Here is a 26503-nt window from a genome sequence, read left to right on the forward strand (position 1 = left end):
CTCTCCTTTCTACTCCTGATTATATGCCACCTTGAACCTTAAAATAATGCTCTTGGTGCATTAATTTCCTAATTTATTTTTTTTGGACGGGGGGATAAAATGGCATATTAAATGTTTATTATGTAGGTCAGTGGTTCTCAATTGGGTATGACTTTGCCCTCAAGTGAACATTTGGCAATATCTGGAGACATTTTTGGATTTCGTAGGTGAGAGAGGGCAACGCTACTGGCATTTGGTGGATAAAGGCCAGGAATAATGCTTAACAGCCTATGATGCACAGGACAGCCTTCACTTTTCCCTTTTCCTGTCATATCAAAGAATTACCATGATCACGAAATTAGCTGAAGATTTTTCTCTTCTTACTATTGAAGAATTAGGGAAAATATTTACAAGTATTTTCTGTTTTGCATAATCCTAAAACTTGTAAATTCATTTGTAAACGGGATTTTATGATCAGGTTATGGAAGTCCTACTCTATTCTAGGCCCAGTGGTGGGTGCTGGTGTGTTGTGAAGAATGAACTACTTATGGTCTTTGTCCATCATAAGACAGTTTAGTCTTATGATAATTCAGACAAGGACAAATACGTAAACAAGGAAATACGTAACAAAATTTAAGATAAATGTCATGAGGGAAGACAACAGAGAGCCACGAAGGGAGGTTAACAGGGAGATTCTTCTTAAAGGTGATGCTTCAGGAAGCCTCTCTGAAGAGGTGATAGTAGAACTGTGGTTTGAAATGGTAGCAGTTTAAAGATAAGAAAAAGGATGCTCCAGGGACTAGTGTGTTTACAGGTTTTGACGTGGGTAAGAACTTGGTGTTTTAGAAGAACTGAAAAAAAGCTAGTGTGACTAATAGTGCTGTCAGTGAGAGGGAGAGAGGGATGGAATGAGGTTGGAAAGAATAAAGAGCTAGGCAGCCCACCAGAGCATACGGGCTCTTGGGGACACATTAAGGAAGTTGGATGATTTCATAAATGGAAGGGAAAACCATCAGGAAGATTTAAGCAAAGGACTTAAATGTCCTTATTTATGGTTTTACAAGGATCATGTTGATGGTTGTAGGGAGAATGGATTGGATTGAGGCAAGAATGAAAGTACGAGGGCGCCTGGGTGGCTCAGTTGGTTAAGCGACTGCCTTCGGCTCAGGTCATGATCCTGGAGTCCCGGGATCGAGTCCCACATCGGGCTCCCTGCTCAGCAGGGAGTCTGCTTCTCCCTCTGACCCTCTTCCCTCTCGTGCTTTCTATCTCTCATTCTCTCTCTCTCTGAAATAAATAAATAAAATCTTTAAAAAAAAAAAAGAATGAAAGTACGAGATCAGTTGCAATGGTGCAGGCAGGAGACCATCATGGCCTGGATTTAGTGGTGGCCATGGAGCTGAAGAAAAGCTGATGGAACCAAGACACAGGTTAAAAGTAGAATAGATAGAACTTGATGATGAGTGGATAAGTGTGCAGAAGTGTGAAGAAAAGAGAAGAGTCAAGAATGATTCTTAGATTTCTGGTTTGGAAAACTGGTAGATGCATGGTGGTGCCATTTAGTTAGATGTCAATGACTGGGGGGACAGAAAGTTTACAGGGACCAAAAATCAAGAGCTCTATTTTGGATATATTCATTTTGAGGTGCTTGTGAATCTTCTAATTGGAGATGCCAAGCAAGTAGTCATAGGATATCTGTCAGCAGCTCGGAAGAGGAGCCAGGTGAGAGTTGTATTCTGGGGGTCCCTTGCAAAGAGAAGCTAATGAAGCCCACAGGAATAGATATAATCATGCAGTAAGGTATATAGAGAAAAAGAACAGTAGTAGGGGACTGGAAATGAACACAGAGGGCCTGAAATATTTAGAGATGCAAAACATTATGTGTTCACATTTGTTAAAAATCCTATCCTACCCCATCCTCCCCACCCCCCAAATTTTAAGTTCCACATTTTCTTTTTTCTAATAATTTTTTATTGTTATGTTAATCACCATACATTACATCATTAGTTTTTGATGTAGTGTTCCATGATTCATTGTTTGTGCATAACACCCAGTGCTCCACGCAGAACATGCCCTCTTTAATACCCATCACCAGGCTAAACCATCCCCCACCCCCCTCCCCTCTAGAACCCTCAGTTTGGTTTTCAGAGTCCATCATCTCTCATGGTTCATCTCCCCCTCTGACTTACTCCTCTTCATTCTTCCCCTCTTGCTATCTTCTTCTTTTTTTTTCTTATTTTTCTTCTTTTTTTTTCTTAACACATATTGCATTATTTGTTTCAGAAGTACAGATCCGTGATTCATCGGTCTTGTACAATTCACAGCGCTCACCATAGCACATACCCTCCCCGATGTCTATCACCCAGCCACCAAATCCCTCCCACCCCCCACCACTCCAGCAACCCTCAGTTTCTTTCCTGAGATTAAGAATTCCTCATATCAGTGAGGTCATATGATACGTGTCTTTCTCTGATTGACTTATTTCACTCAGCATAACACCCTCCAGTTCCATCCACGTCATTGCAAATGGCAAGATCTCATTCCTTTTGATGGCTGCATAATATTCCATTGTGTATATATACCACATCTTCTTTATCCATTCATCTGTCGATGGATATCTTGGCTCTTTCCACAGTTTGGCTATTGTGGACATTGCTGCTATAAACATTGGGGTGCACGTACCCCTTTGGATCCCTACATTTGTTTCTTTGTGGTAAATACCCAGTAGTGCAGTTGCTGGATCGGATGGTAGCTCTATTTTCAACTGTTTGAGGAGCCTCCATACTGTTTTCCAGAGTGGTTGCACCAGCTTGCATTCCCACGAACAGTGTAGGAGGGTTCCCCTTTCTCCGCATCCCCGCCAACATCTGTTGTTTCCTGACTTGTTAATTTTAGCCATTCTGACAGGTGTGAGGTGGTGTCTCATTGAGGTTTTGATTTGGATTTCCCTGATGCCAAGCGATGTTGAGCACTTTTTCATGTGTCTGTTGGCCATTTGGATGTCTTCTTTGGAAAAATGTCTGTTCATGTTGTCTGCCCATTTCTTGATCGGATTATTTGTTCTTTGGGTGTTGAGTTTGATAAGTTCTTTATAGATTTTGGATACTACCCCTTTATCTGATATGTCATTTGCAAATATTTTCTCCCATTCTGTCAGTTGTCTTTAGGTTTTGTGGACTGTTTCTTTTGCTGTGCAAAACCTTTTTATTTTGAAGAAATCCCAATAGTTCATTTTTGCCCTGGCTTCCCTTGCCTTTGCCCATGTTTCTAGGAAGAAGTTGCTGTGGGTGAGGTGGAAGAGGTTGCTGCCTGTGTTCTCCTTTAGGATTTTGATGGACTCCTGTCTCACGTTTAGGTACTTCAACCATTTGGAGTCTATTTTTGTGTGTGGTGTAAGGAAATGGTCCAGTTTCATTCTTCTGCATGTGGCTGTCCAATTTTCCCAACACCATTTGTTGAAGAGACTGTCTTTTTTCCATTGGACATTCTTTCCTGCTTTGTCAAAGATGAGTTGACCATAGAGTTGAGGGTCCATTTCTGGGCTCTCTATTCTGTTCCATTGATCTATGTGTCGGTTTTTGTGCCAGTACCATACTGTCTTGGTGATGACAGCTTTGTAATAGAGCTGGAAGTCCGGAATGGTGATGACGCCAGCTTTGCTTTTCTTTTTCAAGATTCCTCTGGCTATTCGGGGTCTCTTCTGGTTCCATACAAATTTTAGGATTATTTGTTCCATTTCGTTGAAAAAAGTGGATGGTATTTTGATGGGGATTGCATTGAATGTGCAGATTGCTCTAGGTAGCATTGACATCTTCACAGTGTTTGTTCTTTCAATCCATGAGCATGGAACGTTTTTCCATTTCTTTGTGTCTTCTTCAATTTCTTTCATGAGTATTTTATAGTTTTCTGAGTACAGATCCTTTGCCTCTTCGGTTAAATTTACTCCTAGGTATCTTATGGTTTTGGGTGCAATTGTAAATGGGATCGACTCCTTAATTTGTCTTTCTTCTGTCTTGTTGTTGGTGTATAGGAATGCCACTGATTTCTGTGCATCGATTTTATATCCTGCTACTTTACTGAATTCCTGTATGAGTTCTACCAGTTTTGGGGTGGAGTCTTTTGGGTTTTCCACATAAAGTATCATATCATCTGCAAAGAGTGAGAGTTTGACTTCCTCTTTGCCGATTCGGATGCCTTTGATTTCTTTTTTTGTCTGATTGCTGTGGCTAGGACTTCTAATACTATGTTGAATAGCAGTGGTGATAGTGGACATCCCTGCTGCGTTCCTGACCTTAGGGGGAAAGCTCTCAGCTTTTCCCCATTGAGAATGATATTCGCTGTAAGTTTTTCATAGATGGCTTTTATGATATTGAGGTATGTACCCTCTATCCCTACACTCTGAAGAGTTTTGATCAAGAAAGGATGCTGTACTTTGTCAAATGCTTTTTCTGCATCTATTGAGAGGATTATATGATTCTTGTTCTTTCTTTTGTTAATGTATTGTATCACGTTGATTGATTTGTGGATGTTGAACCAGCCTTGCAGCCCAGGGATAAATCCCACTTGGTCATGGTGAATAATCCTTTTAATGTACTGTTGGATCCTATTGGCTAGTATTTTGGTGAGAATTTTTGCGTCCATGTTCATCAAGGATATTGGTCTGTAATTCTCCTTTTTGATGGGGTCTTTGTCTGGTTTTGGGATCAAGGTAATGCTGGCCTCATAAAATGAGTTTGGAAGTTTTCCTTCCATTTCTATTTTTTGGAACAGTTTCAGGAGAATAGGTATTAATTCTTCTTTAAATGTCTGATAGAATTCCCCTGGGAAGCCATCTGGCCCTGGGCTTTTGTTTCTTGGGAGATTTTTGATGACGGCTTCAATTTCCTTAGTGGTTATAGGTCTGTTCAGGTTTTCTATTTCTTCCTGGTTCAATTTTGGTAGTTGATACATCTCTAGGAATGCACCCATTTCTTCCAGGTTATCTAATTTGCTGGCATGTAGTTGCTCATAATATGTTCTTATAATTGTTTGCATTTCTTTGGTGTTGGTTGTGATCTCTCCTCTTTCATTCATGATTTTGTTGATTTGGGTCATTTCTCTTTTCTTTTTGATAAGTCTGGCCAGGGGTTTATCAATCTTGTTAATTCTTTCAAAGAACCAGCTCCTAGTTTCGTTGATCTGTTCTACTGTTCTTTTGGTTTCTATTTCATTGATTTCTGCTCTGATCTTGATTATTTCTCTTCTCCTGCTGGGTTTAGGCTTTATTGCTCTTTTTCCTCTAGCTCCTTTAGGTGTAGGGTTAGGTTGTGTATTTGAGACCTTTCTTGTTTCTTGAGAAAGGCTTGTATTGCTATATACTTTCCTCTCAGGACTGCCTTTGCTGTATCCCAAAGATTTTGAACAGTTGTGTTTTCATTTTCATTGGTTTCCATGAACTTTTTAAATTCTTCTTTAATTTCCTACTTGACCCATTCATTCTTTAGTAGGGTGCCCTTTAGCCTCCATGTATTTGAGTTCTTTCCGACTTTCCTCTTGTGACTGAGTTCTAGTTTCAAAGCGTTGTGGTCTGAAAATATGCAGGGAATGATCCCAATCTTTTGGTACTGGTTGAGACCTGATTTGTGACCTAGGATGTGATCTATTCTGGAGAATGTTCCCTGGGCACTAGAGAAGAATGTGTGTTCTGTTGCTTTGGGATGGAATGTTCTGAATATATCTCTGAAGTCCATTTGGTCCAGTGTTTCATTTTAAGTCTTTATTTCCTTGTTGATCTTTTGCTTAGATGATCTGTCCATTTCAGTCAGGGGGGTGTTAAAGTCCCCCACTACTATTGTATTGTTGTCAATGTGTTTCTTTGCTTTTGTTATTAATTGCCTTATATAATTGGCTGCTCCCACGTTAGGGGCATAGATATTTACAATTGTTAGATCTTCTTGTTGGATAGACCCTTTAAGTAGGATATAGTGTCCTTCCTCTTCTCTTATTACAGTCTTTGTTTTAAAATCTAATTTGTCTGATATAAGGATTGCCACCCCAGCTTTCTTTTGGTGTCCATTAGCATGGTAAATGGTTTTCCATCCCCTCACTTTCAATCTGGGGGTGTCTTTGGGTCTAAAATGAGTCTCTTGCAGACAGCATATTGATGGGTCTTGTTTATTAATCCAATCTGATAGCCTGTGTCTTTTGATTGGGGCAATGAGCCCATTTACATTCAGGGTAACTTTTGAAAGGTATGAATTTAGTGCCATTGTATTGCCTGTAAGGTGACTGTTACTGTATATTGTCTGTGCTCCTTTCTAATCTATGCTGCTTTTGGCTCTCTCTTTGCTTAGAGGACCTCTTTCAATATTTCTTGTAGGGCTGGTTTTGTGTTTGCAAATTCCTTTAGTTTTTGTTTGTCCTGGAAGGTTTTTATCTCTCCTTCTATTTTCAATGATAGCCTAGCTGGATATAGTATTCTTGGCTGCATATTTTTCTCATTTAGTGCTCTGAAGATATCTTGCCAGTCCTTTCTGGCCTGCCAGGTCTCTGTGGATAGGTCTTTTGCCAATCTAATGTTTCTACCATTATAGGTTACATATCTCCTCTCCCGAGCTACTTTCAGGATTTTCTCTTTGTCTCTGAGACTCATAACTTTTACTATTAGATGTCAGGGTGTTGACCTATTTTTATTGATTTTGAGAGGGGTTCTCTGTGCCTCCTGGATTTTGATGCCTGTTTCCTTCCCCACATTAGGGAAGTTCTCTGCTATTATTTGCTCCAATATACCTTCTGCTCCTCTCTCTCTTTCTTCTTCTTCTGGGATCCCAATTATTCTAATGTTGTTTCATCTTATGGTATCACTTATCTCTCAAATTCTGCCCTCGTGATCCTGTAGTTGTTTCTCTCTCTTTTTCTCAGCCTCTTTATTTTCCATCATTTGGTCTTCTATATCGCTGATTCTCTCTTCTGCCTCATTTATCCTAGCATTTAGTGCCCCCATTTTTGATTGCACCTCATTAATAGCCTTTTTGATTTCAACTTGGTTAGATTTTAGTTCTTTTATTTCTCCAGAAAGGTTTTCTCTAATAACTTCCACACTTTTTTCAAGCCCAGCTAGTATCTTTAAAGTCATGATTCTGAACTCTAGGTCTGACATCGTACTAATGTCCGTATTGAGTAGGTCCCTGGCAGACTGTACTACCTCTTGTTCTGTTTGCTGAGATGATTTTTTTCGTCTTGTCATTTTGTCCAGAGGAGAACAGATGAATGAGAAAACAGAATGCTAACAGGTTAACAACGTCTCCAGCAAATATACTCTATACAAATCAGAAAAGACCTGAAACCAGGGGACAAGAAAGGGAAAGAAAGAAGAGAAAAAAAAAAAAGGAAAAAGAAAAAGATAAAAACAAACAAAAACCAAACCAAACAAAACAAAAAAACAGAATATGATCAAATATGATCAGGCTAGTGCATAGATCAGTGCCACAGACTAGCTTTTGGGCATATTTTGGTCTGTTAGAAGAAAGTGCCTGCTAAAATTTTAAAGGAAGAAAGACTTATATATGTACAAAATAAGGGTTGATACAATGAAGGGATGGCAGATGACTGTAAAGATGAAAATTATAAAAGATTTTATAGAAGGAATTGATAAGAAGTTGTTTTTAAAAAGAAAGAAGATTTAAAAAGAAAAAGAAAAAAGAAAAAAAAAGGAGAGAATGTGATCAGGCAGGAGACTAGAACGAAGCCATACACTAGTGATTTAGGGTATATTTTGATCTGTTAGAAGAAATTGTATCTCAAAATTTTAAAGAGAGAACAACTTATATATATGCCAAAAATAAGGGTAACTACTATGAAGGGATAAAAATATGACTCTAAAAATGAAAAATAAAAAACGGTTTTTTTAAAAAAGGGATTGATAAGATGTTGTTTGAAAAAGGGAAAAAGAAAAATTAAAAAAAAACAGTTAAAAAATTAACTTTGAAAAACTAATGAATTATGGTAAAAAAGCCATGAATTCTATGTGCAGTATTCCTCTAGCACTGGAGTTCTCCCGTTCTTCTTGATTGGTAAACTTGGTCTTGGATTGCTGGCTGTTCGTGCTGATTTTCTGGGGGAGGGGCCTTTTGCCGTGGTTCCCAAATGTCTTTGCCGGAGGTGGAATTGCCCCGCCCTTGTGTGTCCGGGCTAAGCAATCTGCTCCGGTTTGCTCTCAGGAGCTTTTGTTCCCTGCGAGCTCTCGGTACAGCTTTGGAGGACCAGGGTGAAAATGGTGGCCTCCCAATCTCTGCATGGAGGAGCTGAGAACTCGGGGCCCCCCTCCTCAGTGTGTCCCCAGAGAAAAGCAGTTACTCCCGTCTCCCCGGTCTCCAGCCGCACTCCGTGCTCACCCAGCCTGTGACCAAGCGTTTCTATCTCTGGCACCCGACCCCGTGTGGAGTCTCCAAACCCAGCAGATCCCTGTGGTGCGCTCCCATGCCGCTCCTCCCTGGGGGAGGAAGGGGAGTCTCCCCAGATCTGCCACTTGTTGGGTCCCTGCTGGAGGGGCAGTAGCCCGACTGGGCCACGGATCATGGTTTATGGCAACCCCGAGCTGAGAGCCCTCACCTTGGCTCCTACCTTCCAGAAAGTGGTTGCTTTTCTGTTCAGAGTGTTGTTACTCTTCTTATCTTCAATTTCCTGTTGAGTTCGTAGGTGTTCAGAATGGTTTGATCCCTATTCAGCTGAATTCCTGAGACCAGACGAAATCCAGGTCTCCTACTTCTCCGCCATCTTGCTCTGCCCCCCAAGTTTCACATTTTCAGTCATGGTTCTTTTACTAACTGAGTTAACTAATGGAATTCTGGTATTAGCCTTCAAAGTGTAGCCTCCTCTAATTGCTAATGAAAGAAATCTTAGGGCCACAAGGAAAAAAATTCCACCTTCTTTTGTAGCTGGCAAAAAAGCAGGTTCATTTTACATCATAAAATTCTCCTTGCAATGGACAATTTTAACAAGAACATCTATAAGGCACTTGGACTTTACATATTGACAGATTCTGTGAAGATAACCTTTAACCTCCAAAATGTCTATAAATCTCATTATTTTTTTTTTAAATAATGTGTTGCTCTGGAAATAATATTTAAACTGACACCTTCATTTTTCAAGAAGTGTCAATACTCGTGAATTTTCTCTGTTAAGTTAAAGGGGAATGTGTTCTCCCTCTACATGTGCGAAGGTAACAACAACAATAAAAATGAACGCTACATCTCTGCTAATTTCTTACTTACCCAAAACCTTTGAGAAGTTTAGAAAATTTTTAAATTAACAGACAGAATGAGCTAACAAAGAAGATTGCGGAGTTGCCAGAAAGCTGTAAAATACTAGGAGAGTGGAAGAGCAGAACCTATATTTAGGAAAGAGTAGTTCAAGAAAGCAATCAATTATTGCTTCAATTTCTAGGTGTCTAGAAAGATGAGGACTGAAAATGTCCAATAGATCTTTGTAGCATGAAGGTCATTAGCAATCTTGGCCGGAGCCATTTCAGGGGAACCGTGGAGCTGGAAAGCAGTCTGGGCTAGGCTGTTGGGGAGGTGGGAAAGGCAAAGACAGCCTATATTCGAAGCAGTAGGAAACCAGCTTGGATCAACATGTAGCACATGATAATTGCACAAGACTTTTCAATTTCATTTTCAAGACTTACATAAAGTCACTGGGGTAGGTCTTTTATCCACATTTTTATTGATGAAGTGATTGATATTCAGTTACTCAAAGTCTCAGAGTAATTAGGTATGAGGTAACAGAAGCCCACTGCCCTTTCTTGCATCACATATAAAAGGGGAGGCAATATCAGGGTGAGGAGGAAGCAGCCTGGGAACAAAGCGTCCCAAACACATTTAACAAACTTCTTCATTCTACTTGGACCTATCCTTCATTCTAACTTTTTGCAAGTGAATGGAATGGTGTAATATGTATGCCTAATTCTTCCCAGAGGAGAGCACTCCTTAGGTTATCTCTGAAAATGGTGCTTTTCTAAAGGAAAAGTCAAAGAACCACCTTTTAGATAGCAGTAAGCAGAGGAGGAGAATTTAAAAAGCTTAGCAGCAGCTTCGGAGACACTCACCTTTGGTGCTCCAACTTTACTGACAAGAGATGCTGGGTCCTGGAAGTATCAGTGTCATATAAGCCCTCAATGGTCTCACGTGGTCCATCTTGGTCTCTCCGGAATGCATCAGCAACATAATGAGAAATTGAGGCAGCTGGACGTGGGAAATGCATCTGCTGAACTCTTGAGCAACTTGAGTTTAAAAGAGGAAAACATTTTTATGTCATAGTCCTTGAATTGTCAAATTCCTTTAAAATCAGAGTATCTGAATTTGTTCAAAGTATAAAAATATTGAGATAAATAGAAAATCATTCTACTGTTTTTTTAAAAAATTTTAAATTTTTCTTTATTTTTTGGGGGAGGGGAGGGGCAGAGGGAGAAGGAGAGAGAGAATCTTAAACAGGCTTCACGTCCAGCACAGAGCCTGGCCCTGGGCTTGATCTCACAACCCTGAGGTCATGACCTGAGCTGAAATCAAGAATGAGATGCTTAACCGACTGAGCCATCCAGGCGCCCCCAAAATCATTCTGTTGTTATATCTTACCTGTGAATGTAGGCAGAAGGCAAATATAAACATGGAAACTCTGAGAAATAACCAATTAAAAGGAACAGGATTATTTGATATTTTTTTTTCTTTTAATTTTTTTATTGTTATGTTAATCACCATATATTACATCATTAGTTTTTGGTGCAGTGTTCCATGATTCATTGTTTGTTCATAACACCCAGTGCTCCATGCAGAACGTGCCCTCCTCAATACCCATCACCAGGCTAACCCATCCCCCTACCCCCCTCCCCTCTAGAACCCTCAGTTTGTTTTTCAGAGTCCATCATCTCTCATGGTTCGTCTCCCCCTCTGACATACCCCTTTTCTTCCTCTCCTGTTATCTTCTTCTTTTTCTTTTTTCTTAAAATATGTTGCGTTATTTGTTTCAGAAGTACAGAACTGTGATTCAACAGTCTTGCACAATTCACAGCGCTCACCGTAGCACATACCCTCCCCAATGTCTATCACCCAGCCACCCCATCCCTCCCACCCCCAACCACTCCAGTAACACTCAGTTTCTTTCCTGAGATTAAGAATTCCTCATATCAGTGAGGTCATGTGATACATGTCTTTCTCTGATTGACTTATTTCACTCAGCATAACACCCTCCAGTTCCATCCACGTCGTTGCAAATGGCAAGATCTCATTCCTTTTGATGGCTGCATAATATTCCATTGTGTATATATACCACTTCTTCTTTATCCATTCATCTGTCGATGGGCATCTTGGCTCTTTCCACAGTTTGGCTATGGTGGACATTGCTGCTATAAACATTGGGGTACACGTACCCCTTCGGGTCCCTACATTTGTATCTTTGTGGTAAATACCCAGTAGTGCAATTGCTGGATCGAACGGTAGCTCTAATTTCAACTGTTTGAGGAACCTCCATACTGTTTTCCAGAGGGGTTGCACCAGCTTGCATTCCCACCAACAGTGTAGGAGGGTTCCCCTTTCTCCACATCCCCGCCAACATCTGTCGTTCCCTGACTTGTTAATTTTAGCCATTCTGACGGGTGTGAGGTGGTATCTCATGGAGGTTTTGATTTGGATTTCCCTGATGCCGAGCGATGTTGAGCACTTTTTCATGTGCCTGTTGGCCATTTGGATGTCTTCTTTGGAGAAATGTCTGTTCATGTCTTCTGCCCATTTCTTGATTGGATTATTTGTTCTTTGGGTGTTGAGTTTGATAAGTTCTTTATAGATTTTGGATACTAGCCCTTTATCTGATATGTCATTTGCAAATATTTTCTCCCATTCTGTCGGTTGTCTTTTGGTTTTGTGGACTGTTTCTTTTGCTGTGCAAAAGCTTTTTATCTTGATGAAATCCCAATAGTTCATTTTTGCCCTGGCTTCCCGTGCCTTTGGCGATGTTTCTAGGAAGAAGTTGCTGCGGCTAAGGTCGAAAAGGTTGCTACCTGTGTTCTCCTTTAGGATTTGGATGGACTCCTGTCTCACGTTTAGGTCTTTCAACCATTTGGAGTCTATTTTTGTGTGTGGTGTAAGGAAATGGTCCAGTTTCATTCTTCTGCATGTGGCTGTCCAATTTTCCCAACACCATTTGTTGAAGAGACTGTCTCTTTTCCATTGGACATTCTTTCCTGCTTTGTCAAAGATAAGTTGACCATAGAGTTGAGGGTCCATTTCTGGGCTCTCGATTCTGTTCCATTGATCGATGTGTCTGTTTTTGTGCCAGTACCATACTGTCTTGATGATGACAGCTTTGTAATAGAGCTGGAAGTCCGGAATTGTGATGCCGCCAGCTTTGCTTTTCTTTTTCAGTATTCCTCTGGCTATTCGGGGTCTCTTCTGGTTCCATACAAATTTTAGGATTATTTGTTCCATTTCTTTGAAAAAAGTGGATGGTATTTTGATGGGGATTGCATTGAATGTTAGATTGCTCTAGGTAGCATTGACATCTTCACAATGTTGATTCTCCCAATCCATGAGCATGGAACGTTTTTCCATTTCTTTGTGTCTTCTTCAATTTCTTTCATGAGTATTTTATAGTTTTCTGAGTACAGATCCTTTGCCTCTTTGGTTAGATTTATTCCTAGGTATCTAATGGTTTTGGGTGCAATTGTAAATGGGATCGACTCCTTGATTTGTCTCTCTTCTGTCTTGTTGTTGGTGTATAGGAATGCCACTGATTTCTGTGCATTGATTTTATATCCTGCTACTTTACTGAATTCCTGTATGAGTTCTAGCAGTTTTGGGGTGGAGTCTTTTGGGTTTTCCACATACAGTATCATATCATCTGCAAAGAGTGAGAGTTTGACTTCCTCTTTGCCGATTTGGATGCCTTTGATTTCTTTTTGTTGTCTAATTGCTGTGGCTAGGACTTCTAATACTATGTTGAATAGCAGTGGTGAGAGTGGACATCCCTGCCGCGTTCCTGACCTTAGGGGAAAAGCTCTCAGCCTTTCCCCGTTGAGGATGATATTCGCTGTAGGTTTTTCATAGATGGCTTTTATGATATTGAGGTATGTACCCTCTATCCCTATACTCTGAAGAGTTTTGATCAAGAAAGGATGCTGTACTTTGTCAAATGCTTTTTCTGCATCTATTGAGAGGATCATATGATTCTTGTTCTTTCTTTTGTTAATGTATTGTATCACGTTGATTGATTTGCGGATGTTGAACCAGCCTTGCAGCCCAGGGATAAATCCCACTTGGTCGTGGTGAATAATCCTTTTAATGTACTGTTGGATCCTATTGGCTAGTATTTTGGTGAGAATTTTTGCATCCATGTTCATCAAGGATATTGGTCTGTAATTCTCTTTTTTGATGGGGTCTTTGTCTGGTTTTGGGATCAAGGTAATGCTGGCCTCATAAAATGAGTTTGGAAGTTTCCCTTCCATTTCTATTTTTTGGAACAGTTTCAGGAGAATAGGTATTAATTCTTCTTGAAATGTCTGATAGAATTCCCCTGGGAAGCCATCTGGCCCTGGGCTTTTGTTTCTTGGGAGATTTTTGATGACTGTTTCAATTTCCTTAGTGGTTATAGGTCTGTTCAGGTTTTCTATTTCTTCCTGGTTCAATTTTGGTAGTTGATACCTCTCTAGGAATGCACCCATTTCTTCCAGGTTATCTAATTTGCTGGCATAGAGTTGCTCATAATATGTTCTTATAATTGTTTGTATTTCTTTGGTGTTGGTTGTGATCTCTCCTCTTTCATTCATGATTTTGTGGATTTGGGTCATTTCTCTTTTCTTTTTGATCAGTCTGGCCAGGGGTTTATCAATCTTGTTAATTCTTTCAAAGAACCGGCTCCTAGTTTCGTTGATCTGTTCTACTGTTCTTTTGGTTTCTAGTTCATTGATTTCTGCTCTGATCTTTATGATTTCTCTTCTCCTGCTGGGTTTAGGCTTTATTTGCTGTTCTTTCTCCAGCTCCTTTAGGTGTAGGGTTAGGTTGTGTATTTGAGACCTTTCTTGTTTCTTGAGAAAGGCTTGTATTGCTATATACTTTCCTCTCAGGACTGCCTTTGCTGTATCCCAAAGATTTTGAACAGTTGTGTTTTCATTTTCATTGGTTTCCATGAATTTTTTAAATTCTTAATTTCTTGGTTGACCCATTCATTCTTTAGTAGGATGCTCTTTAGCCTCCATGTATTTGAGTTCTTTCCGACTTTCCTCTTGTGGTTGAGTTCTAGTTTCAAAGCATTGTGGTCTGAAAATATGCAGGGAATGATCCCAATCTTTTGGTACCGATTGAGACCTGATTTGTGACCTAGGATGTGATCAATTCTGGAGAATGTTCCATGGGCACTAGAGAAGAATGTGTATTCCTTTGCTTTGGGATGGAATGTTCTGAATATGTCTGTGAAGTCCATTTGGTCCAGTGTGTCATTTAAAGTCTTTATATCCTTGTTGATCTTTTGCTTAGATGACCTGTCCATTTCAGTCAGGGGGGTGTTAAAGTCCCCCACTATTATTGTATTGTTGTCAATGTGTTTCTTTGCTTTTGTTATTAATTGCCTTATATAATTGGCTGCTCCCATGTTCGGGGCATAGATATTTACAATTGTTAGATCTTCTTGTTGGATAGACCCTTTAAGTAGGATATAGTGTCCTTCCTCATCTCTTATTACAGTCTTTGTTTTAAAATCTAGTTTGTCTGATATAAGGATTGCCACCCCAGCTTTCTTTTGGTGTCCATTAGCATGGTAAATGGTTTTCCACCCCCTCACTTTCAATCTGGGGGTGTCTTTGGGTCTAAAATGAGTCTCTTGCAGACAGCATATGGATGGGTCTTGTTTTTTAATCCAATCTGATAGCCTGTGTCTTTTGATTGGGGCATTTAGCCCATTTACATTCAGGGTAACTATTGAAAGGTATGAATTTAGTGCCATTGTATTACCTGTAAGGTGACTGTTAACTGTCTGTTGTCTGTGTTCGTGTCTGCTCTTTGCTGCTTTTAGGTTCTCTCTTTGCTTAGAGGACCCCTCTCAATATTTCTTGGAGGGCTGGTTTCATGTTTGCAAATTCCTTTAGTTTTTGTTTGTTCTGGAAGCTTTTTATCTCTCCTTCTATTTTCAATGATAGCCTAGCTGGATATAGTATTCTTGGCTGCATATTTTTCTCGTTTAGTGCTCTGAAGATATCTTGCCAGTCCTTTCTGGCCTGCCAGGTCTCTGTGGATAGGTCTGTTGCCAATCTAATGTTTCTACCATTGTAGGTTACATATCTCTTCTCCCGAGCTGCTTTCAGGATTTTCTCTTTGTCTCTGAGACTCGTAAGTTTTACTATTAGATGTCGGGGTGTTGACCTATTATTATTGATTTTGAGAGGGGTTCTCTGTGCCTCCTGGATTTTAATGCCTGTTTCCTTCCTCACATTAGGGAAGTTCTCTGCTATAATTTGCTCCAATATACCTTCTGCCCCCCTCTCTCTCTCTTCTTCTTCTGGGATCCCAATTATTCTAATGTTGTTTCGTCTTATCATATCACTTATCTCTCGAATTCTGCCCTTGTGATCCTGTAGTTGTTTCTCTCTCTTTTTCTCAGCCTCTTTATTTTCCATCATTTGGTCTTCTATATCGCTGATTCTCTCTTCTGCCTCATTTATCCTAGCAGTTAGTTCCCCCATTTTTGATTGCACCTCATCAATAGCCCTTTTGATTTCGATTTGGTTAGATTTTAGTTCTTTTATTTCTCCAGAAAGGGTTTCTCTAATAACTTCCACGCTTTTTTCAAGCCCAGCTAGTATCTTTAAAGTCATGAATCTGAACTCTAGGTCCGACATTGTACTAATGTCTGTATTGAGTAGGTCCCTGGCTGACGGTACTACCTCTTGTTCTTTTTGCTGAGGTGATTTCTTTCGTCTTGTCATTTTGTCCAGAGGAGAATAGATGAATGAGAGAACAAAATGCTAACAGGTTTACAACGTCCCCAGCAAATATACTGTATACAAATCAGAAAAGACCTGAAACCAGGGGAAAAGAAAGGGAAAGAAAGAAAAAAGAAAGAGAAAAAGAAAAAAAAAAGATAAAAACAAAAACAAAACAATACAAAAAAGGCAGAATATGATCAAATATGATCAGGCTAGTGCATAGATCAGTGCCACACACTAGATTTTGGGCGTATTTTGGTCTGTTAGAAAAAGGTCCCTCCTAAAATTTTAAAGGAAGAAAGACATATTTGTACAAAATAAGGGTTGATACAATGAAGGGATGGAAGATGACTGTAAAGATGAAAATTATAAAAGATTTTATAAAAGGACTTGGTAAGATAAGTTGTTTGAAAAAAGAAAGAAGATTTAAGAAAAAAAAAAAGGAAAAAGGGAGAGAATGTGATCAGGCAGGAGACTAGAACAAAGCCATACACTAGTGATTTAGGGTATATTTTGATCTGTTAGAAGAAACTGTACCTCAAAATTTTAAAGAGAGAACAACTTATATATATATGCCAAAAATAAGGGTAACTACTATGAAGGGATAAAATATGACTCTAAAAATGAAAAATAAAAAATGTTTTTTTTTTTTTTTTAAAAAGGGATTTATAAGATGTTGGTTGAAAAAGGGAAAAAGAAAAATAAAAAAAAACAGTCAACAAAAATTAACTTTGATGAAATAATGAATCATGGTAAAAAAAAAAAAAAAAAAAAGCCATGAATCTATGTGCAGTATTCCCCTAGCGGTGGAGTTCTCCTATTCTCCTTGATCGATCAACTTGGTCTTGGCTTGCTGGCTGTTTGTGCTGATCTTCTGGGGGAGGGGCCTGTTGCTGTGGTTTCCAAATGTCTTTGCCGGAAGCGGAATTGCCCCGCCCTTGTCGGTCCGGGCTAAGGAAGCTGCTCCGGTTTGCTCTCAGGAGCTTTTGTTCCCTGCACGCTCTCGGTACAGCTTTGGAGGACCAGGGCAGAAATGGTGGCCTCCCAATCTCCACTCGGAGGAGCCGAGAACTCGGGGCCCCGCTCCTCAGTGTGCCCCCAGAGAAAAGCAGTCACTTCCATGTCCCCGGTCTCCGGCTGCACTCCGTGCTCACCCGGCCCGTGATCGAGCGCTGCTATCTCTGGCACCCGACCCCGCGAGGAGTCTCCAAACCCAGCAGATCCCTGCAGTGCGTTCCCGCACCGCTCCTCCCCGGGAAGGAAGGGGAGTCTCCCCGGATCTGCTGCTTGTTGGGTCCCTGCTGGGGGAGCCGTGCCCCGACTGGGCCGCAGATCACAGTTTATGGCAACCCCGAGCTGAGAGCCCGCGACTCTGCTCCGTATCTGCAGCCGGCTTCCCCGCTCCGATACCTGGGAGCTCTGGCGCACTCAGGCACCCCCAGTCTCTCTGTGACCCCAAGGGTCCTGAGACCACACTGTCCCGGGAGGATTCCACCCCCCGCTTAGCCACTGCAGCGACGTCCCTCCGCCGAGCCAACTTCTAAAAGGTCCGATTTTTGTGCTCCGCGGGGCTATCACTTGCCAGAAGCGGCCGACGGAGGCCCCTCCCCCGCCGTCTATCCTCCCGAATATCGCCTCGGATTCACTTCTCCGCACGCCCTCCCTTCCAGTAAGTGGTCGCTTCTCTGTTCAGAGAGTTGTTGCTACTCTCCTGTTCGATCTCCTGTTGAGTTCGTAGGTGTTCAGAATGGTTTGATCCCTATTCAGCTGAATTCCTGAGACCAGACGAAATCTAGGTCTCCTACTCCTCCGCCATCTTGCTCCGCCTCCCTATTTGATATTTTTGACCTGGAAACCTTACTGGGATGGTGATCCTGGTTTAGAAAAATCTAAAAAAAGTTACTTATGTCACACTTAAAATGATATTAATTACATACTATATGGTTCTAACTGGGCCATATAGTATGACATTCTGGAAAAGGCAAAATTATGGAAATAGTAAAAAGATCAGTGGTTGCTAGGGTTTGGAGGGGAGATGAATAGGCAGAGCACAAAGGATTTTTCGGGCAGTGAAAGTACTCTGTGTGATACCATAATGATGGATATATGTCATTATGCATTTGTCCAAACCCATGGAATGTATGACACCAAGGGTGAACCTTAATAGTGTAAACGATGGAGTTTGGGAGATTATGATGTGTCAATGTAGATTCACTGATTGTCATACATGTACCACTCTGGTGGGGGATGTTGATAATGAAGGAGGCCGTGCATGGTTGGGGTCAAGGGATATGTGGAAAAGTCTGTACCTTCCTCTCAATTGGGCTGTGATTCTAGAACTGCTCTAAAAAGTAAAGTCTTAAGATAAATGTCAACTTAAGTATTATTTCTGGGGCAACAAATGCTTTCAGCTTCTGCCTCAGCAAGGTCTTCACTCTCAGCCTGATCTGAGTCTCATGGCTGCCCTCAAACCAGTGCTCCTTGTACTAAATACTGGCAAAATGCTCTCTTTCCCTTTACTAGGTCTGTGCTCACAGACTTCACATCTTGAAATCAATTTGGGCTACCTGAGAGCCCTATAAAAAGCCTATCTACTTATTTATAGACTGTTAATGAAGCCATTTAAAAATGCTTTTTATTATGGAAAATTTTAGTCACTTAAGGAAGTAGACAGAAGCCCTGAATACTTTATGAAAGTATAAGGGACCTTGTGAACCTATCATCAGCTTCGACAATTACTAATTCGTGGCCAGTTGTGTTTTCATCTAAACTCCCATTCATTTCCTCTCCACCTGTATCATTTTGAAGAAATTCCCAGGTATTATATCAATGAAGGTTTTTGCTTTAATTTAAATCAGCAGAGTTGTGTGTGCTTGCTTTTATGTAAGTTAAATGTATTTACTATATAATATACTTTGTGTTCTCAAATATTATAACTTTTTATTGTCTCCACTGTGGGAATTATGATAAATTCAAATTTTTATTTCATATTCATTTACTTAATTTTTTTATTGAAGAATAATTGACATACAGTATTGGATTGGCTTATTTACATTAACAGAGAGTAACATGGTTCAAAATGCAAGATATTTAAAAGGGCATCCATAAAAAGTAAGTCTTCTTTTCTTTCTGTCTTCCTTTCTCTCAGGAGGCAGCCACTGTGGCTGGTTCTCATGTATTTGTTCATAAGGGGCAGAGGGAGAGGGAAACTTAAGCAGACTGTCCTGAGTGCAGAGCCTGACATGGGGCTTGATCTCTCAACCCTGAGGTTATGACCTGAGCCAAAACCAAGAGTCCGTCGCTTAACCGACCCTACCACCCAGGCACCCCTCTGGCACATTTTTTAAATTGAATGCCTTGTAATCAGTGTTTTAGTTACATTCTGATTTTCTCTTTCTACCTATTCTTCATTCTAGTCTCTATGCCCTAACTGCCTGTATTTTCCCACCCACAACCTCCTCAACATGTTTTTTGGTGCGTGATTAAAAGGGCCACACCTTGTTCTTAGGGCAGTGAGAACAGTGACGATCAGGAGGCTCCACTTTCTGTGGCTCAGCTGAAGTTAGCTGAGATCAGGTAGCCCAGCCCATTATAGGATAGTAGAGCTAGGTAGTTTAAATTCAACCCTCTCATTTCATGGTAAACTGAGGCCTCAGAAAATTAATAACTCAGTTCCCCAGGACCCTTAATATTTCTTCTTACTCAGAGAAAAGAGTCACAAGACTGAAAGACTGAAAAAAACCTAGATACGTGGCTTCCGTATTTAAGGGGTTAAAGAGAAGAACATACAGCTGACATCACTGGGAGAAAAGGAGGTTGTTATGTGTATACTCTGCCCTTACTCACATAGCACCCCCAGCAAAATAGGAGAGGTAGAGCTCCTCCTTTTCACTGAGTTGCCCTTAGTGTTCAGATCATGACATCTTTTTTCTTAACTCTAAGGCTCTCCTTAGATGCTCTTGATACCTTATTTCTCCCGAACAATAGCAACAGCAGCAACAGCTCGCACTTACAGAACACCTACTGTGGGTCAGGCACTGTCCCAGTGCTTTACACATGTTCCCTTAATCCTTACAACCACGATGGAGCTACTACTATTACGAACGGAGAAACTCAGAACAGAGAAGAAAAATAACTTGCCCAAGGTCACAGTAAGTAAGTGGCTAAGCTGAGGTGTGGATTTGGTCCAGCTCTAGAATCTGATTTCTTAAGCCTGATGCTATACTTCCTCTGAATAGCAATGTTGAGGAGAAGGGGAGTACAGGTAATTTGGACCAGTTTATAGATGTCCAAATTCTTGCCCTAAGAAGGAGGACCAGGAGTTGGATGGGTCTGGGGTTCTAGGAGCCTGAGCTAGGTCTAGATGGGACAGTACCGCTCAAGGACTGACAAGGACAAGCCAAGAAAGATCATAAAGGAAGCCTCCAGGCAGGGAGGTGAAGTAAAATCAGGCACTCAGTCCAGCCAGAGGATTTACCTAGGGGAGCTGGGTGGAAACTAGAGACATTAGGAAAGAGTAAATGGGTTTGCATGGCAGGAAAGAGCCTATTCTAAGAGAGATTTTCTGAAATGCTGGAGTCCAACATCAGGGCGTTAGACCTCATGTTGAGAGACTGTGGGTAAGTGTGGAGAAGAAAATTGTTTCCTTTCTGTTGCCTTCACATCCCACATAGTTAATGCTGGAAAAGAATGGTGTTAGGGAATTGCACATCAGAGGCTAATCAGGATTTACACAAAAAGAAGAAAAAAATATTCACAAAGATGGGGAGAGGGGAGGCAATGCCATTGTCTGTTGGCTGGGTCCACATCAGAGAAATAGCTGGGGCAGAGATTCTTCATTTGTCATATCTTTCATGCACATGGGAGTGTCCCGTTTTCTGTCTCCAATAAATGTGAAGACCAAAGGAACAAGCTAGATTAGGAATTTATTTATGTTTTCATCATTTAATTATATAATTGAATAATTAAACATTCATTAGGTACCTACTATGTGCCACTGTTCTAGGATTTTGGACATATGCAAATGAGCAAGATGGACCAAGTCCTTGACCTTATGGGGCCCACAGTCTAGAAAGTAATCGAAAGAAATGAGCTTGCATAGTGGCTTAAAGGGCAATCTTTGGGATCAGATGGCCTGATGCAAGCCATGGCTCTACCAGTTACTTATTGTGTGACCACTCTATGCCTCAGTTTCCTCACTTATGAAAAGTACATGATAGAGTTATAAGGATTAAATGAGAGAATGCATGCAAAACATCTATGATAGGCCTGGCACTTGTGCTAATACACAGTATTATTTATCCCAAGACTAGAGGCTTAGTCTTCTCTTAGAGTCTTTGGTTTATGGCTCTTGACAGTTCACCTCTTGGATCATCTTTGTTTGCTCATTACCTGAGTGGAGCTGCAGGTCAGGAGAGCTTCCTTCTTCCCCAGTATCTTCATTCAAGAAGGATTTCCTGTAAGTTTTAAACTCGGCCAGTCACTGCAATAAAAATTTACAAATTATGTAATCTGGTTGGTGCCCAGCCCAAAGTTTTGGATTATTCTTGTCAGAGTGGGAAAATGTTGGGGAAAGGAAAAAGAAGTGATATTCACTCCATATGATTTTTACAAAGTATTCTGCATGAATATTCAAGACCCTCGCCAGCATCAGTCACAGCAGAGAAAGGCTGGCCTAACATTTGCTCTGTAGAGTTTTTTTTTTTCCTCCAGACAATTTTATGTAAAATATCTACTTTATAAAAAAGGAAATTAAAGATGATTTGAGATGCTAGGAAAAGGATATACGAAGCCACAGTGTGCTTTGATAATTCTGTGTCTGAGTGATTACGAATATCTCAATGCTTCCAGATTCTACAGAGTTCTTTTTCGGGAAATTGCAGAATCATTCATTCTTTATATACACCATTTTAAGAACAAACCTGTCATGGACAAGCTTTTGCAAAGGAGAACTATTTAATGACTAGACTAATTAAGAATGTTTACATATCAAATGTAAATCTTGAGAAGGATCCTGGAAATTAAAAAAAAGAAAAATCCTGTTAGTGGGGATCAAGGCTAGAGTCAAGTTGGCTTTCAGATTGGCACATGCTGGCTTTTAGATTGAAACCTTGTTTCTTGGTCTGATCAGAGCATAGTGTAGGTCCTAAGGATTGCTCAAAAACTTTTCTTTCAAAACTCTTCCCAGATTCCGTTTATCTCAAAAGAGAAGAAACAGGCTGATTTGCATTCTGCAACTGACTTCCCCAGAGCCTCTGCAGTGTGAAGATTTGAAATTGACTTTCCCTCGAGGATGTTTCTTGGATGCAGGAGGGGAGGAAAAGTCAGCTAAGCCAAAGCATCTTTAAAGATCTCTCGGAAGCAAGATACAAACTGTGCTCTTTAGACAATACATTTCCAGTGTTCTAGGCGTGACCTTCCCTACTTCAAGTGAATACCAATGAAAATCAATTCTTCTCTCAGTAAGAAACAGAACTTACTGGGATTAGGAGGTAGGTCAAAAGGGAATATGAAGTCTTTTCAGGGGTTCTCGGATCTGCTAAGCAAATTCTGCCCATGGGGAAAAGAGCCAATTTCCTACATTTTAAAGAGAGTGGCTAACAGGGTATTTACCTCCAGCTTGGAATTCAAGAAAATTTAGGATTTTGTCACAAAATGGACATCCAGAGACCTCTGAACATAGAAGTACATCTTCTTCAGCAGGAACCGCACACTTCAGTCTGATCATATTTATCATTATTTTGACAATCATGATGTTGAGAAAAGCCTAAGTATTGGATTGGACAGACCTGGGTTCAAATTCTCACTCTGTCAGTGATAGCTCTGTGTCTCTTACCTCTATGAACCTCTGTGAACCTCAGTTTCCTTATCTGTAAAGTGGAGATAATACCTCTCAGAGTTTATCTGATAATTAAATGTGTTTACTATGTGAGGCAATTAATGCAATAATGGCACTCATTTGGGTACCCTCATGGTGTGCACTCTCTCTCCCTCTTTTCTCTTTTTCTCTCTCTTTCCCTCTCTCTCTCTCTTTCTCTCTCTCTCTCTCTCTCTCACACACACACACACACACACAGACACACAGACACACACACACACACACACACACACACACACACACACACCTAATTTCCTCTCCTATCCTCTCTTGCTTTCTCTGTCTTTCATTTGCTCATTCTTTAAGGCTCAACTCCCATCTCCCTCTTCCTGGCCCCTCTTTTCTACAAAGGTTTCTGCTTTTTCTAGTACTCATGGTTTACTCCACGACCCTCAGGAGTTTATTATTTGACTAATGTGGTAAAACCATAATTTTGTTCATCCAAAGCACCCAAAATTTTGAAGGACACATAGTTTATAATAAAATTTTACTGGTTGATCTTATTATTTATTGCAGATAGTAATCCCTTGAATTTCTTTATTTCTCCAGGTTGATCTGGGGACATAATTAATGGGATTTGTAGAGTAACTATATGGTTTACATATATTGACTCAGAGCTTCAGAAGCACTCTGTGAGGCAGGTATTATTATCCTCATTTTGCTAATGAACTAACAGGGGGTCAGAGATTTTCAATAACTTGTCTGAATTATATGCTGGGTGGGTAGTTAGGATTTAAATTCTGGTCATTATGATTCTAAAGTTTAAACTCTTTTTGCCATGTTATATGATATTTCCATTAAGTTTGTTTCTTTTTTTGAGAGAGAGAGAGAGAGAGACAGAGACAGAGAGCACGCACCTGCGCACACACACACAGGAGCGCACAAGCAGGGGCAGAGGAGCAGAGGGAGAGGGAGAGGGAGAGAAGACAATCCCAAGCAGACTCAGTGCTGAGCACAGAGCCTGACGTCATGACCTGAGCAGAAATCAAGAATTGGGTGCTCAACCGACTGAACAACCCAGGCGCCCCTCCATTAAGTTTCTGAGGAAAATTTGTTTAGGGTTTTTCAGTCGTGGCTTTTGAACTGAGTACGGTTTCTTTGTGAAACACTGTTGATTACTAAAAAAGGCCATTCCTAGGGACAGCTCCATCTCTCCTCAGTGGCCTTTCCAGTGTAATTCTGGGTCCCTATGAGCAATGGAAGAAGGTGCTTATATTCTTCTATTCAAAGGTTTCAGGTGACATTCAGCCTCCTGTCCATGCCCTGCCCTTCCTGTCATGAGCACCACGGCGCCGCCAGCATCTTTGCTGGAGTGGCAAGAGAGCACTGTAGAGAGTTACATATGTGCCTATGGCATCTGCAAAAAGAACCAAACCAAACACCCATATACAAATAATTTGCTTTTTAAATACCCATTTTTCCCCTGCTATGAAACTTCGATAAATACCTTGGGAAAGATGTGAACACATCTGTCTGGAGAATCCAAGTGGCATTTTTTCCCGTTCTTAAAATCGTGAGAGGAACAATGCTATTGCAAGTAAATTCAGTTTTTTCCCCACAAACGAGAAGTATTTTCTATATCACAGTGCTTTCCAATTATGTTGAGTAGCTTCATGTTCAGTAACAACAGAGGCTCCCAAATTGAGTGCTGTGGCCAGAAGCTGAAGTTCAGTAATTTTGGTAATAGATTTTTCCCTTCTTAAATGGATATGTAAACATCATATTAGAGTTTTGGATGATAGAAATTACACATTTTCCCCTAGACCCTATAACTTCTGCTTTGGACAACGATCAGTGATTTTCTATTATATTTCTAACTTTCCTATTATTTATATTAAAAGAAGACTTGGTGGTAGAATTGTGGTTTCTGTTTCCTTTTGGAGGATAACAAGTTCAACAGGTTGGGCAAATTATTTAAGTGTTTAATGTTGTTCTCTTTGCTGTAGATTGCCATAAATTGCTATAAAATTTTGAGAAAGATGATTAATAATCTTTAGCCCTTTTTTGGTGCATTTCTCAGAGGGCCAAAGAAATATATTTTCTAGAATGAAGAAAGGGAGACATACAGAAGAGAAACATGTGAGCAAGGCACTATAGAATCAAGTTTCAACTTTCAGTGCAATAAATAGAACATAATCAATTCAGATTCCCAATGTTTGGTGCAAATTATATAGGGAGACTTTAATGTATTTCTCAATTTAGTTCCTAATTTTGATTTATCTTTTAGTGTAGTTGTATCCTCAAGTAGGACTTTTTCTTGGTTTTGGAGATTTTGTGCACCTGACCATATCTTTATTCACTTTAAAAAAAAACTTTTTGGCATTTCCCCAAAGATACAGATGTAGTGAAAAGAAGGGGCACATGCACCCCAATGTTCATAGCAGCAATGTTCACAATAGCCAAACTGTGGAAGGAGCCAACATGTCCTTTAACAGATGAATGGTAAAAGAAGATGTGGTTCATATATACAATGGAATATTACTCAGCCATCAGAAAGGATGACTACTGGGGCACCTGGGTGGCTCAGCCAGTTAAGCATCTACCTTCGGCTCAGATCATGATCCCATGGTCCTGGGATCAAGTCCCACATCAGGCTCCCTGCTCAGCGGGGATTCTGCTTCTCCCTCTGCCTGCTTCTCCCTCTGCCTGTGCTCTCTCTCCCTCTCTCTCTCTCTGACAAATAAATAAATAAAACCTTAAAAAATTATTGTTATGTTAATCACCATTCATTACATCATTAGTTTTTGATGTAGTGTACCATGATTCATTGTTTGTGTATAATACCCAGTGCTCCATGCAAAGCGTGCCCTCCTTAATACCCATCACCAGACTAACCCATCCCCTCACTCCCTTACCCTCTAGAACCCTCAGTTTGTTTTTCAGAGTCCATCGTCTCTCATGGTTTGTCTCCCCCTCCGATTTACTCCCCTTCATTCTTCCCCTCCTGCTATCTTCTTTTTTTTTCTTAACATATATTGCATTATTTGTTTCAGAGGTACAGATCTGTGATTCAACAGCCTTGCACAATTCACAGCGCTCACCATAGCACATACCCTCCCCAATGTCTATCACCCAGCCACCCAATCCCTCCCACACCCCCACCATTCCAGCAACCCTCAGTTTCTTTCCTGAGATTAAGAATTCCTCATATCAGTGAGGTCATATGATACATGTCTTTCTCTGATTGACTTATTTCACTCAGCATAACACCCTCCAGTTCCATCCACGTCATTGCAAATGGCAAGATCTCATTCCTTTTGATGGCTGCATAATGCCATTGTGTATATATACCAAATCTTCTTTATCCATTCATCTGTCGATGGATATCTTGGCTCTTTCCACAGTTTGGCTATTGTGGACATTGCTGCTATAAACATTGGGGTGCACGTACCCCTTCGGATCCCTACATTTGTTTCTTTGTGGTAAATACCCAGTAGTGCAGTTGCTGGATCATATGGTAGCTCTATTTTCAACTGTTTGAGGAGCCTCCATACTGTTTTCCAGAGTGGTTGCACCAGCTTGCATTCCCACCAACAGTGTAGGAGGGTTCCCCTTTCTCCGCATCCCCGCCAACATCTGTTGTTTCCTGACTTGTTAATTTTAGCCATTCTGACTGGTGTGAGGTGGTTCTCATTGAGGTTTTGATTTGGATTTCCCTTATGCCGAGTGATGTTGAGCACTTTTTCATGTGTCTGTTGGCCATT

This window comes from Zalophus californianus, chromosome 5 (genome assembly GCF_009762305.2).
Source record: "Zalophus californianus isolate mZalCal1 chromosome 5, mZalCal1.pri.v2, whole genome shotgun sequence".
Taxonomy (NCBI): Eukaryota; Metazoa; Chordata; class Mammalia; order Carnivora; family Otariidae; genus Zalophus; species Zalophus californianus.